General features: G+C 43.7%; 1 long non-coding RNA gene across 1 annotated transcript; it reads left to right on the plus strand.

The window, feature by feature from the left end:
- The first annotated feature begins 574 nt into the window (after nucleotides 1-574).
- LOC121189848 lies at nucleotides 575-11,464 on the plus strand. Its single transcript, XR_005894905.1, has 3 exons — nucleotides 575-587; nucleotides 10,065-10,326; nucleotides 11,223-11,464. It is a non-coding gene; the product is annotated as an uncharacterized LOC121189848 (long non-coding RNA).
- Nucleotides 11,465-11,728: the final 264 nt, after the last annotated feature.

Consider the following 11,728-nt stretch of genomic DNA (forward strand, 5'->3'; position numbering starts at 1 on the left):
CAGCCTCCCTCTGCTGCAAAGAAGTGAGCTGCAGCTGAGTTTAAAATGTATCAGACAGCTGTCCTGTATAACTGGTCTTCTATCAAAGATGAAGTGATTGTGTTTTGTCTCCAGGCTTCATGAATGACACAGTATATGAACATGATCAGGCTGAAACACAGGCTTTAGTGGCAAAGTTGATGTTTCTCTTTTCAAGAAAAGCACTTCTTATGTTCTTATATGTGTCATTCAGATCAGAACTAAAACTCCCTGTAACTCAGCACCTATCCAGTTCCAGTGTTTGTGTTTAGTGTCCTGTAGCAGAGGTGAGACTTCTGTCAAATCCAACGTGAGTCCTTAAAACTCATCATTTAAAAGGTGGACTTGTTGTGATGACTCTAGGTCATGAGGTACAGAAGTGATTGCTTGTTTCCTCTCATTGAGAATGTCACAGCACAGTAGTGTTTGCTTTAATCAGGACAGTCACCACAGAACATAAAAGCAGCTGTTGTTAGTGTACAAAGCATAAAACACTCACAGATGCTGCAAACATAATGTGAGCTAATTCTTCATGATTCCTCCACAGAGTGGACCAGGAGAGCTCAGAGGTTCCCAGTGCTCAGTCTGCCCAGCAGCATCAAACACACCTGGACTCCATATTTATGGTCTGTACATGGACAACAACTACTTTGACATCTGTTGTGTTGACAATAATCTCCATGCTGCACTTTTTAGAGCAGTGGATTGTCAGTGTGTCCAACATGGATGTGATGTTTGGCTCCATGGTTTTACTTTGATTGTGTCATTCATATAGTTTTCTGTTCCAGCTGCTGGAGGAGAACATTGTCACTTTTGTGAAGAAGGAGCTGAAGAAGATCCAGAAGGTTGTGAGTCCGGATTACCCAGAATTCTCAGAGAGTCAGAAGGAGGATGAGGAGTTGTTGGATGGTGAGGATGAAGAGCAGAGGAGGAGCAGCAGAGAGGCTTTTGTGAAGATCACAGTGAACTTCCTGAGGAGAATGAAGCAGGAGGAGCTGGCTGACTGTCTGCACAGCAGTAAGAGGATTTCTCTAAAGATTCAACATGATGGACAAATGGGACATTTACTAACGTCTCAAGACATGGAGGGACATATGTTCATGTGTGTTCTTTAGGGGGATGAACATGTCATGTTTTCTTTATGAATCAGTCAATGATGTTGTTTCTTGTTTGCTTATTCAGGACATGTTGCTGCAGTTTGTCAACGTAAACTTAAATCTGCTCTGAAGAAGAAGTTCCAGTGTGTGTTTGAGGGGATCTCTAAAGCAGGAAACCCAACCCTTCTGAATCAGATCTACACAGAGCTCTACATCACAGAGGGAGGGACTGGAGAGGTCAATGATGAACATGAGGTCAGACAGATTGAAACAGCATCCAGGAAACCAGCCAGACCAGAAACAAGCATCAGACAAGAAGACATCTTTAAAGCCTCACCTGGAAGAGATGGACCAATCAGAACAGTGATGACAAAGGGAGTGGCTGGCATTGGGAAAACAGTCTTAACACAGAAGTTGACTCTGGACTGGGCTGAAGACAAAGCCAACCAGGACATACACTTCACATTTCCATTCACGTTCAGAGAGCTGAATGTGCTGAAAGAGAAAAAGTTCAGCTTGGTGGAACTTGTTCATCAGTTCTTTCCTGAAACCAAAGAAGCAGGACTCTGCAGGTTTGAAGAGGTCCAGGTTCTGTTCATCTTTGACGGTCTGGATGAGTGTCGACTTTCTCTGGACTTCCTCAACACTGAGATCCTGACTGATGTTACAGAGTCCACCTCAGTGGATGTGCTGCTGACAAACCTCATCAGGGGGAAACTGCTTCCCTCTGCTCGCCTCTGGATAACCACACGACCTGCAGCAGCCAATCAGATCCCTCCTGAGTGTGTTGACATGGTGACAGAGGTCAGAGGGTTCACTGACCCACAGAAGGAGGAGTACTTCAGGAAGAGGTTCAGAGAGGAGGAGCAGGTCAGAAGGATCATCTCCCACATCAAGACTTCACGAAGCCTCCACATCATGTGCCACATCCCGGTCTTCTGCTGGATCACTGCTACAGTTCTGGAGGATGTGTTGGAAACCAGAGAGGGAGGAGGGCTGCCCAAGACCCTGACTGATATGTACATCCACTTCCTGGTGGTTCAGTCCAAACTGAAGAACGTCAAGTATGATGGAGGAGCTGAGACAGATCCACACTGGAGTCCAGAGACCAGGAAGATGATTGAGTCTCTGGGAAAACTGTCTTTTGAGCAGCTACAGAAAGGAAACCTGATCTTCTATGAATCAGACCTGACAGAGTGTGGCATCGATATCAGAGCAGCCTCAGTGTACTCAGGAGTGTTCACACAGGTCTTTAAAGAAGAGAGAGGACTGTACCAGGACAAGGTGTTCTGCTTCGTCCATCTGAGTCTTCAGGAGTTTCTGGCTGCTCTTCATGTCCATCTGACCTTCATCAACTCTGGAGTCAGTCTGCTGTCAGAAGAACAATCCACCTCCAACTGGTCTAAACTGTTCAGAGACAAACCTGATCCAAAGCAGCTCTACCAGAGGGCTGTGGACAAGGCCTTACAGAGTCCAAACGGACACCTGGACTTGTTTCTCCGCTTCCTCCTGGGTTTTTCACTGCAGACCAATCAGACTCTCCTACGAGGTCTGCTGACACAGACAGGAAGTGGCTCACAGACCAATCAGCAAACAGTCCAGTGCATCAAGAAGAAGATTGAAGAGACTCCCTCTGCAGAGCAATGCATCAACCTGTTCCACTGTCTGAATGAACTGAACGATCGTTCTCTAGTGGAGCAGATCCAGCAGTCCCTGAGTTCAGGACGTCTCTCCACAGGTGAACTGTCTCCTGCTCAATGGTCAGCTCTGGTCTTCATCTTACTGTCATCAGAAAAAGATCTGGATGTGTTTGACCTGAAGAAATACTCTGCTTCAGAGGAGGCTCTTCTGAAGCTGCTGCCAGTTGTCAAAGCCTCTAACAAAGCTCTGTAAGTGTATAGATAGTTGGATTTATTCATCATTATATAAAGACTATTTTATTCAGGAGGAGGGAAAATAAATTTCTCTCTTCTTCAATTCCTTATCATCATCTCTGAGCTCTGAGCTTCAGCACATTGAATCTGAATTAAAATAATGGATCCTACATTAAAGAGCCAAGTCTCAGCTTTAATTTGAGCAGATTGACATCAGTATAGAAAGAACTGTGTGGGAGATTCAGCCCTTTTAGTGGTTCAGAAGTAGCTGGACAAATACACATGAAGTGAAACAAACTCATCAGATTTAATATTTAGTGTAAAATCCTTTGCAGTCATTGACTGTAGTATCCATTATTATATTTTAAAGTGAATGTGCTGAGAGCCTGAAGAACAAGACATGTCTAACTGTCCAAATACTTACGGCCTTGAATGTACATGTCTGTTTATTACTGATTGTATCATTTAACTGTCATGTCTCCAACTTGTTGAGAATAAAACAGAAAAGATTTGAATCAGAGCCAATGAAAGATGATAATCAATGTAGAAACTCCTCATTGGTTAGCAGGTGGATAAAGAGCTGATATTTCTGCTTCACTCAACAAATCTGTGTTTGATGTTTGGCCCAGTTTTCAAATGCAGGTCTGTTAGTTTGCTGTGAGCTGCAGAACAAACTGAGAGTTTTGTTCCTTTGATTGTCCTTTCAACACAAATGTTATTTGACTTTTTCTTCATTGTTTCCTCTTCAGACTGAGCAGCTGTAACCTCTCAGAGAGAAGCTGTGAAGCTCTGTCCTCAGTTCTCAGCTCCCAGTCCTCTAGTCTGAGACACCTGGACCTGAGTAACAACGACCTGCGGGATTCAGGGGTGAAGCTTCTGTCTGCTGGACTGAAGAGTCCACACTGTACCCTGGAGTCTCTCAGGTCAGGATCCATCAACCTGTTTAGCTGATGATTTTCTCATATCTGATTTACATCAGTGGATAAACAGTTAACTTGTGTAGGATTGTTCAAAGTGAGTTTTACTGAAGTTCAAAGTTCCTGTGTGATGTTGTGTGTCTGCAGGCTGTCAGGATGTCTGATCACAGAGGAAGGCTTTGCTTCTCTGGCCTCCGCTCTGAGCTCCATCCCCTCCCATCTGAGAGAGCTGGACCTGAGCTACAATCATCCAGGAGACTCAGGAGTGAAGCTGCTGTCTGCTGGACTGAAGGATCCACACTGGAGACTGGACACCCTCAGGTATGGAGAGGCCTGCTGCAGCCATAGACAGTGTGTGATAGAGGAGGAAGAGCTGGAAACATTTAGTGTGTCACAGCTGATGACAGATCTCTACAGAAGTGCTTTGAGTTCAACAACAACACAAAGTGGGATTTTCTCTAATTCTGACTTCAGTATCTCATCATGACTCACTGTGTCATATTTAAGAGAAAATATGTGACAATCATTAAATCAGGTGTGGTCAGCTGTTTTCTGTGACCTGAGCAGGACTTTCACAGACTGGATTTCATGCTGCATCAGCACAAAGCCAGCGTGGAAACATTTGAGCTGCAGCTGCTTGAACCGCTCCTAAACCAACAGAGGCACTTTGAGCACTCAGAGTGCTTTCACCACAACAACCCCAAAGACTTTAGATACCTGTTCAGTGCTGACACACTAATAATAACATCCCAACAATAATAAGAGCATCTACACTGCTCAGAGACATTCATCTGCCAGTGTCTCAAACCAAGGAGGAAATGAAATCAGGTCTCTGATCATGTCTCTGTCTTCTAAAATATCCATGATCAATAATCAGCTGAACCTCTCTGAGATCCTGATCTTGTCATTCTGAGATCTTTTGTTGTGTCTAACACCAAAAGTGATATCAAATGGAGAAGACAAATGATGAAATCTTTCCTCCATGTCACCTCCCTGCTCCGTATCATTCCAAGATAAGGACTCCAGGTCCTTTGTCTGTTTGCTGAATGAACAGAATAATCAAAGCATCTGTGTATGAGAGCCATGTAATGTCCATCTTTGCATGCTGAAAGAGAACGTGCTGGTCTGACCCCCCTCCTCCTTTCAGGGTGGAGCCTGGTGGAGTTCGATGGTTGAGACCAGGTCTGAGGAAGTGTAAGTGTGGTTTTCATTTGATTCCTGAAAACAAAGCAGCTCAAATTCAACCATCTTCAAAGTGTCAATCAATGATCAGGTGATAGATCAATAACTGCAGCTGTGTTGTGTCTTCTTCTCTCCATCAGATTTCTGTGAACTCACCATCGACACAAACACAGTAAACAGAAAGATCAAACTGTCTGACAACAACAGGAAGGTAACACATGTGAAGGAGGATCAGTCATATCCTGATCATCCAGACAGATTTGACCAGTGTCCTCAGCTGCTGTGTAGCACTGGTCTGACTGGTCGCTGTTACTGGGAGGTAGAGTGGAGAGGAAGAGTTGATATATCAGTGAGTTACAGAGGAATCAGAAGGAAAGGAGGCAGAGAAAAGTGTGTGTTTGGAAGGAATGATCAGTCCTGGAGTCTGAGCTGCTCTGATGATTGTTACTCTGTTTGGCACAATAAAACAGTGACATCTGTCTCCTCCTCTTCAGCATCTTCATCATCTTCCTCTGTCTCTGACAGAGTAGCAGTATATGTGGACTGTCCTGCTGGCTCTCTGTCCTTCTACAGAGTCTCCTCTGACTCACTGATCCACCTCTGCACCTTCAAAACCACATTCACTGAACCTCTGTATCCTGGGTTTGGGTCCTGGGTCTGGTGGTCTGGTTCCTCAGTGTCTCTGTGTAGAGTGTAGCAGAGAGTCTCTTCCTGTTAGAGAAACTCTTTCACTGTTGAACAGATAGTTCAGTCTGTACATGTCTGTCTCTTCCACTCACACACACCTTTTCAGATTCATGTATTAAAGCAGTTTATTTGTTCTCTTCCAAATGATTCCTTGTAAACTTCTTCCTCTTCCAGTCCTTTAAAGATGGAAGATACAATTATTACAGGAGAAAAATGTTGCTGACTTTTACTTTTTTAAGATTCTAATTATGAGAGATGGACCAATCAGAACAGTACATCTCTCACATTAAAAGCATCATTGTGAACATCAGTGGTTTGTCTTTCTCTGAATCTTGGGACAACTGAGCTGATTCAGTTCAAACTAAAATGCTGCCACATTTTATCTGAAAGATCTGAGAAAAAACAAAGATAGAAACTTTTGTTTAATTTGTGTTTAAGTGAATTGGATGAATAATGTAAAGAGATCAGTGGGGTGTCTTGCATTGTAGACTCTGAGCTGGACCCTATCCTTTTACTAAATACTCATACTAAAGTTTTCCAGGTGGTTTGGTTTGTCCTGTACAGCGTCCTTTAGTGATCTGTCTGTAGTCTGATCTGTTGTGTCAGAAGTGTTTGGATTCAGACTGACTCTCCAGCATCAACAGAATAAATCAGAGCAATGACTCAGTGCAGTTATCTTGATTTCTTCCTCTCTCTCTGTTTTTTTTATTCTATTTTTTATGGAACTTTTTTTGCATAAAAATGTGACTAAGTGTAACTTTAATACTGTCATTTTATTGGCTAAATTACAAAAACAGTATGAAAAAATCCAGTGAATCTTCTAAGGTTGGTGTTAAGGTAATGTAGTGTTTGGATCTTCAGGTGGAACACACACTGCTGTAATCCTAGCCATGTTTTGGAGTAACAAAGATGTTGTGAACATTGTGGAGCAGAGAGAGGTGGTTTTCCATGGAGGACTGGATGTAGGACCAGTCTGATTTCTGCAGCTCAGAGGAGACAGTGCTATGAATCAGCTCCTGCTCATATACAGTGAATACATGTGGCAGCCACTTCCCTTTGGTCCTCACTGTGGCTCACTGTTCCTCAGGTGTGTGTGGGTGCAGCTGTGCTCATAGTGGTGTAGGTGGGATATCTCCGGTGGTGGAATGTAACAAAGTATTTGTACTTCGTTACTGTACTTAAGTATTTTTTTACGTATTTGTACTTTACTTAAGTAAAAATAATAATGCATACTTTGTATTTTACTCCATTACATTTCGCAGCAGTTATCTGTACTTTCTACTCCACTACATTTCTACAATTTATGCCGTTACTCGTTACATGTTATGAACATAATTTACTCAAAATCTTGCATGAAAAAAAAATATACTGATTGCGTTGAGGCGTTGTTTGCCATTGCCAGCCTATCAGGTGGCTCTTGCGTGCATTTGGTAGGTGCTGGCCAGATTCCGGCGAGAAGAAACGACACGTGACATCAACAGAACCCAGAGCCAACGTCAGCTGAGCTTGGGCCTGAGCCCTCCAGCTCAGAATCAGACAGCCATCTTTGGCCGTATTTAAGCAGGTGACATAGGTAGAGGCATAAATCAGTATATCTACATTCTTTATCAAAATTTGCGGGCGCAGTACGTTAAGAGTGCGGCTTTGGACTTTGGACCGGCTTGAGATCCGAGGGTCGTGGGTTCGATCCCTCGACCAAGCGCAAAAAAACGGATACGGTGGTGGTGAAGGAGACACGCCTCCCCTGCCTCTGCGACCATGGCTGTGGTGCCCCTGAGCAAGGCACCGATTCTCCCCAGCTCCCCGGGCGCCTCACTAAGCAGCCCCCTGCCCCAGCGTCTCTAGTGCATGTTGCTCATGTGCATAATGCTTGTGTGTGTGTGTTTCGTTCAGTTGGTGTGGATGAAATTCAGAGAATAATTTCCCCAGGAGGGATCAATACAGTAATTTAAAATAAAGAATAAAAAATGTTCCCGGCACTGAGACAACCCATTGAGTACTTTTACTTTAAAAAATACTTTAAAGTAAATTTAAAAGTAAGTACTTAGTACTTTTACTTAAGTAAGATTCTTGATGCAGTACTTCCACTTTCACTTGAGTATATTTTTTGCGGGATAATTGTACTTTTACTTAAGTACTAAGCTTCAGTACTTCCTCCACCACTGGATATCTCTTCTTCTGTGGTTGGTATTGACACTAGCAGTGAGGCTGGAGGGTTGGCAGTGTTGCTTGCTCTGTCAGTCAGAATGAAATAGATAAACTGATGTATTTCCATCAAAGTTTGTTCTTTCATAGTCTCTAGAGGATCAATCCTGATGATTCTGCTGTTTTCTCTGCCATTATATAGGTCAAATGTTTGTTTGTCCAGTCAAATACCTTCACATCTACTCAATGTATTGTCACAGAATTTGGTGAAGACATTTTCCTTCCCAGCAGGATGAATCTTAATGACTTTGTTAATCCAGCACCACTGTAGTAGACACAGGAGTGGAGGTTAGAGTGTGACACAACATCCTGTTCAGTTATCCCTGACTGATTTTACCACATTGTCACATACATCACAATGTTTGAGTCTGCTGAAGTGCTAATGAATGAGGAAAATCCTTTCAGAATCAAGAATCAAGATCTTTATTTGCCATTTGTACACAAACAGTCTGGGCACATGGGAATTCTTGAGCATTGCTCAGGAGTCAAAACTTGATAAATTGATAAATACTGTATAAGTGGAAAGTAGAAAGATTACACACTATTAAATAAAATAAAAAATCCCAAAATAAAAAAGTACACTCTATTTACACAAAAATACACTCTGTCTAGACAGATGTCCATATTTATTGCACATGGGTTATTGCACACAGACACTTTAGATTATTGCTCATGAGCCTCAGTGAGGTAGTTGGTGTGAACAGTCCATTATTTTCCTAAAAAGTTTGCCATCAGCCTGACTTTGGCAGGAAAGAAGCTGCTGTGGAAACTACTTGTGTGAGCTGTGATGCTGTCTGCTCTGCAGTGTCTCAGGTTGTATGGTGTGTGTTTGTGTCTGAAGATGGAGTGTGCTGGGTGGTCTGTGTCCTTGTAAATGTTCAGTGCCTTCTTTCTGCAGCGTGTTGTGTACATGGTGTCGATGGATGGAAGATCAGTTCTGATGATCTTCTCTGCTGTTTGGTGGTGGGTGGTGTTCCCGTACCAGCCAGTGATACCTATAGTGAGGATGCTCTCCACGAGTCCTCTGTAGACTTGTGTGAGGGGGCGCCGGCTCACCCCAGCCTTCCTGAGCAGTCAGATGAAGTATAGTCTTTTCTGAGCTTTTTTCACTGGGGCAACAGTGTTTTCTGACCAGCTCAGGTTGGATGTGACATGGAGGCCCAGGAACTTGTGGCTGTCAGTCCTCTCTACCTCAGTCCCCCTGATGATGAGGGGTTTCAGAGGGGGAGCTTTCTTCCTGAAGTCTATGATGAGCTCCCTCGTCTTCTCCACATTAAGGAAGAGCATCCTGACATATGCTCTGCTGCTGTTCAGATGTTGTAGGACGTGGTGGAGGGCCATGGTGACTGCGTCGTCCACTGACCTGTTGGGCCTGTATGCAAACTGTAGGGGGTCTACAGTGTCTGGGACCACTGAGTTGATGTGTGTCAATATTAGTTTCAAATAATAATAAACATCCTAATTTTGTTTATCGCAATAAAATTCATGTTTAGTTTTAACTTCTTTTCTATTTGTAAAGCACTTTGTGATCTGACTCATCACAGAATCTTCACAGTATGGAGTAATGGAGCAGTAATGGAGCTCATTAAGTTGAATACTACAGTGGAAAGTTCACAGATAATTTTGTCTATATTCAAGCACTAAATAGATTTTACAATCTCCCACAGTCCCTTGAAGTGTCTCCAGCCTCTAACATCAGCACTATTTATGATGTTTAGCTCCAGATGCTCAGTGTCTACAGCTGCATACAGTGCTGCTTGAAAGTTTACATACAGTGCCCTTGAGTAGTTAAAAATTTTCTGTTGTTTTACCATCATTTTATTTTATCATCACCAGTTATTATATATGAAATGTCAGGTTTATGTATATCAATTCCATGTGGGCTACCTTTGTTTTATCCCGCTAACTACGAAGTGAGTAGTGACCATTTTTCTCCCTTGTTTACACATTGCCTGGTTACACTGCTGGATCCCTGCTCACCGTACCCACGGATTACAACGAGCTCTGAGCAAACCAAGGCAGGGTTTTTCCTGCGTTCAAAATTGCGTGGCGGCCGACTCCAGCTAATTTTGTGCCGCCCCCAGCCAGAGCGATTGATATCGCTCAACACAGCGTAAAGCTCCAGCTGTGTTGATTAAGCGACTGATGTCCCTCTGCGGCAGCTACTTATTTTAACTGCAGTTGCAGCGTTGCGCCACTATTGAGGCGCTATATCAACAGCGGTGCACCGGAAAGACCTGAAGCAACTACCGAAGAAGAAACAGATCGACTCGTGTTTTTTCCAGTTTTTTCCCGCTAGTTGGTGCTATTGGCGTCCTGATTTTCCCTGGCGGATGGTACAAACAGGTAAATATCGCTTGTTTTTTTTACATCCAAGCATGTCGTGTTTATTTAAAAAAAAAAGTTTCCTCCGTGTCTGTAACAGGTATAGAGTGAACCCAATTGCAGCACAAATCAGCATAAACAGTCTTTATTCAGCAAGCACACTATAAACCAGAGGATGCAGAGCAGGTGAGTACAACAGGATTCGAACTCGGTTCTCCCGTGTGCTAGGCAAGCACTTAACCACAGGACCAACAGGGCAGACAGGGAGTATGGGAGGATCGTTAGCAGGTAACCAGTCCAACAGTTCTTAACTGGCTCCACGAGTTCAGGGAAGAGAAATGTCTCTAACTCACTGCTGGTGAAGTCTTGCTGGAAGGTGGTTGAGAATAAGGGCTTGGCGTGGATCCGGAGGAGCTGAGGACAGAGGGGATGAGCTGGGGAGGTGAAGCTGGGAGCCGAGCAGCCACAGACAGGTGAAGAATGGAGAACAGGCAGGCAGTACTCGTAGTCGAAGACAGAAGGCTGGTGGGTTACCGGGGCAGAGACGTGAAGAGAGGTCAGGAGCAAAACAGGTCGATAACAGGTAAACAGTCCGGAAACAAGTGCTGAAGAGTCAGGCATGTGAGCGAAGACAATCTGGCAAAGAGTGAGGGGATAAGGCTGCATATATACTGGGTTGATTGGTGGGCAGGTGGAAGTAGTTGGGCTGATGAGGGGGTGTGGCTGAGCAATGTGGCAGTGATAGCAGCAGGTGGAAGTAGTTGCGCTGATGAGGGGGTGTGGCTGAGCAGCAGGGCAGGAGAGGGCAGAGCAGAATGTGACAGTGTCAGAGTAACATTTATGATTTTATCACGCTTCATGTCTGTATCAGAATAAATACAAAAATACTTGATGCATGATGAATTGTTTTGTTTAAGGTGAAGACACCTCTGCGCAACAGACTGAAGGAGAGGCACTTGGATGTCTGTTGTAAGGTGGCCATTGATGGACCAGACCAGGAGGCCTTGGACTACAAGGAGTGCATGAGGAGGTTCTACAGAATGAAAAAGAGGAGGCTGAAATGTTCTCTGTCTGGTTGCGAGATGTGTGGATAAAGTGTACTTTCAATTTAAAGTTGGCACCTGATTTGTGTATGTATATAGTTTTAATAAATGAATGCTTTAACATGATAATAGTCAAATTCTTATTGGAACTCTTAACTTAAAGTATGTTGCCTGTAAAAAAAATTGAATTTACAGAATACATGCACGTCATGGCGCATGGTCAGGATGGTACCACCTCTGCCTCAATTTGAGCCAGGAAAAACCCTGCAAGGATCTCAACATGGACAGCTGTGGATTATTATGGACTCTGCTTTTGTATTTTTGTGGTTATCAGCGGACATAATGGCAAACCAAAACCATCACAATCTCCCAGCCGGACA

This window comes from Toxotes jaculatrix, chromosome 11, assembly GCF_017976425.1.
Source record: "Toxotes jaculatrix isolate fToxJac2 chromosome 11, fToxJac2.pri, whole genome shotgun sequence".
Taxonomy (NCBI): Eukaryota; Metazoa; Chordata; class Actinopteri; family Toxotidae; genus Toxotes; species Toxotes jaculatrix.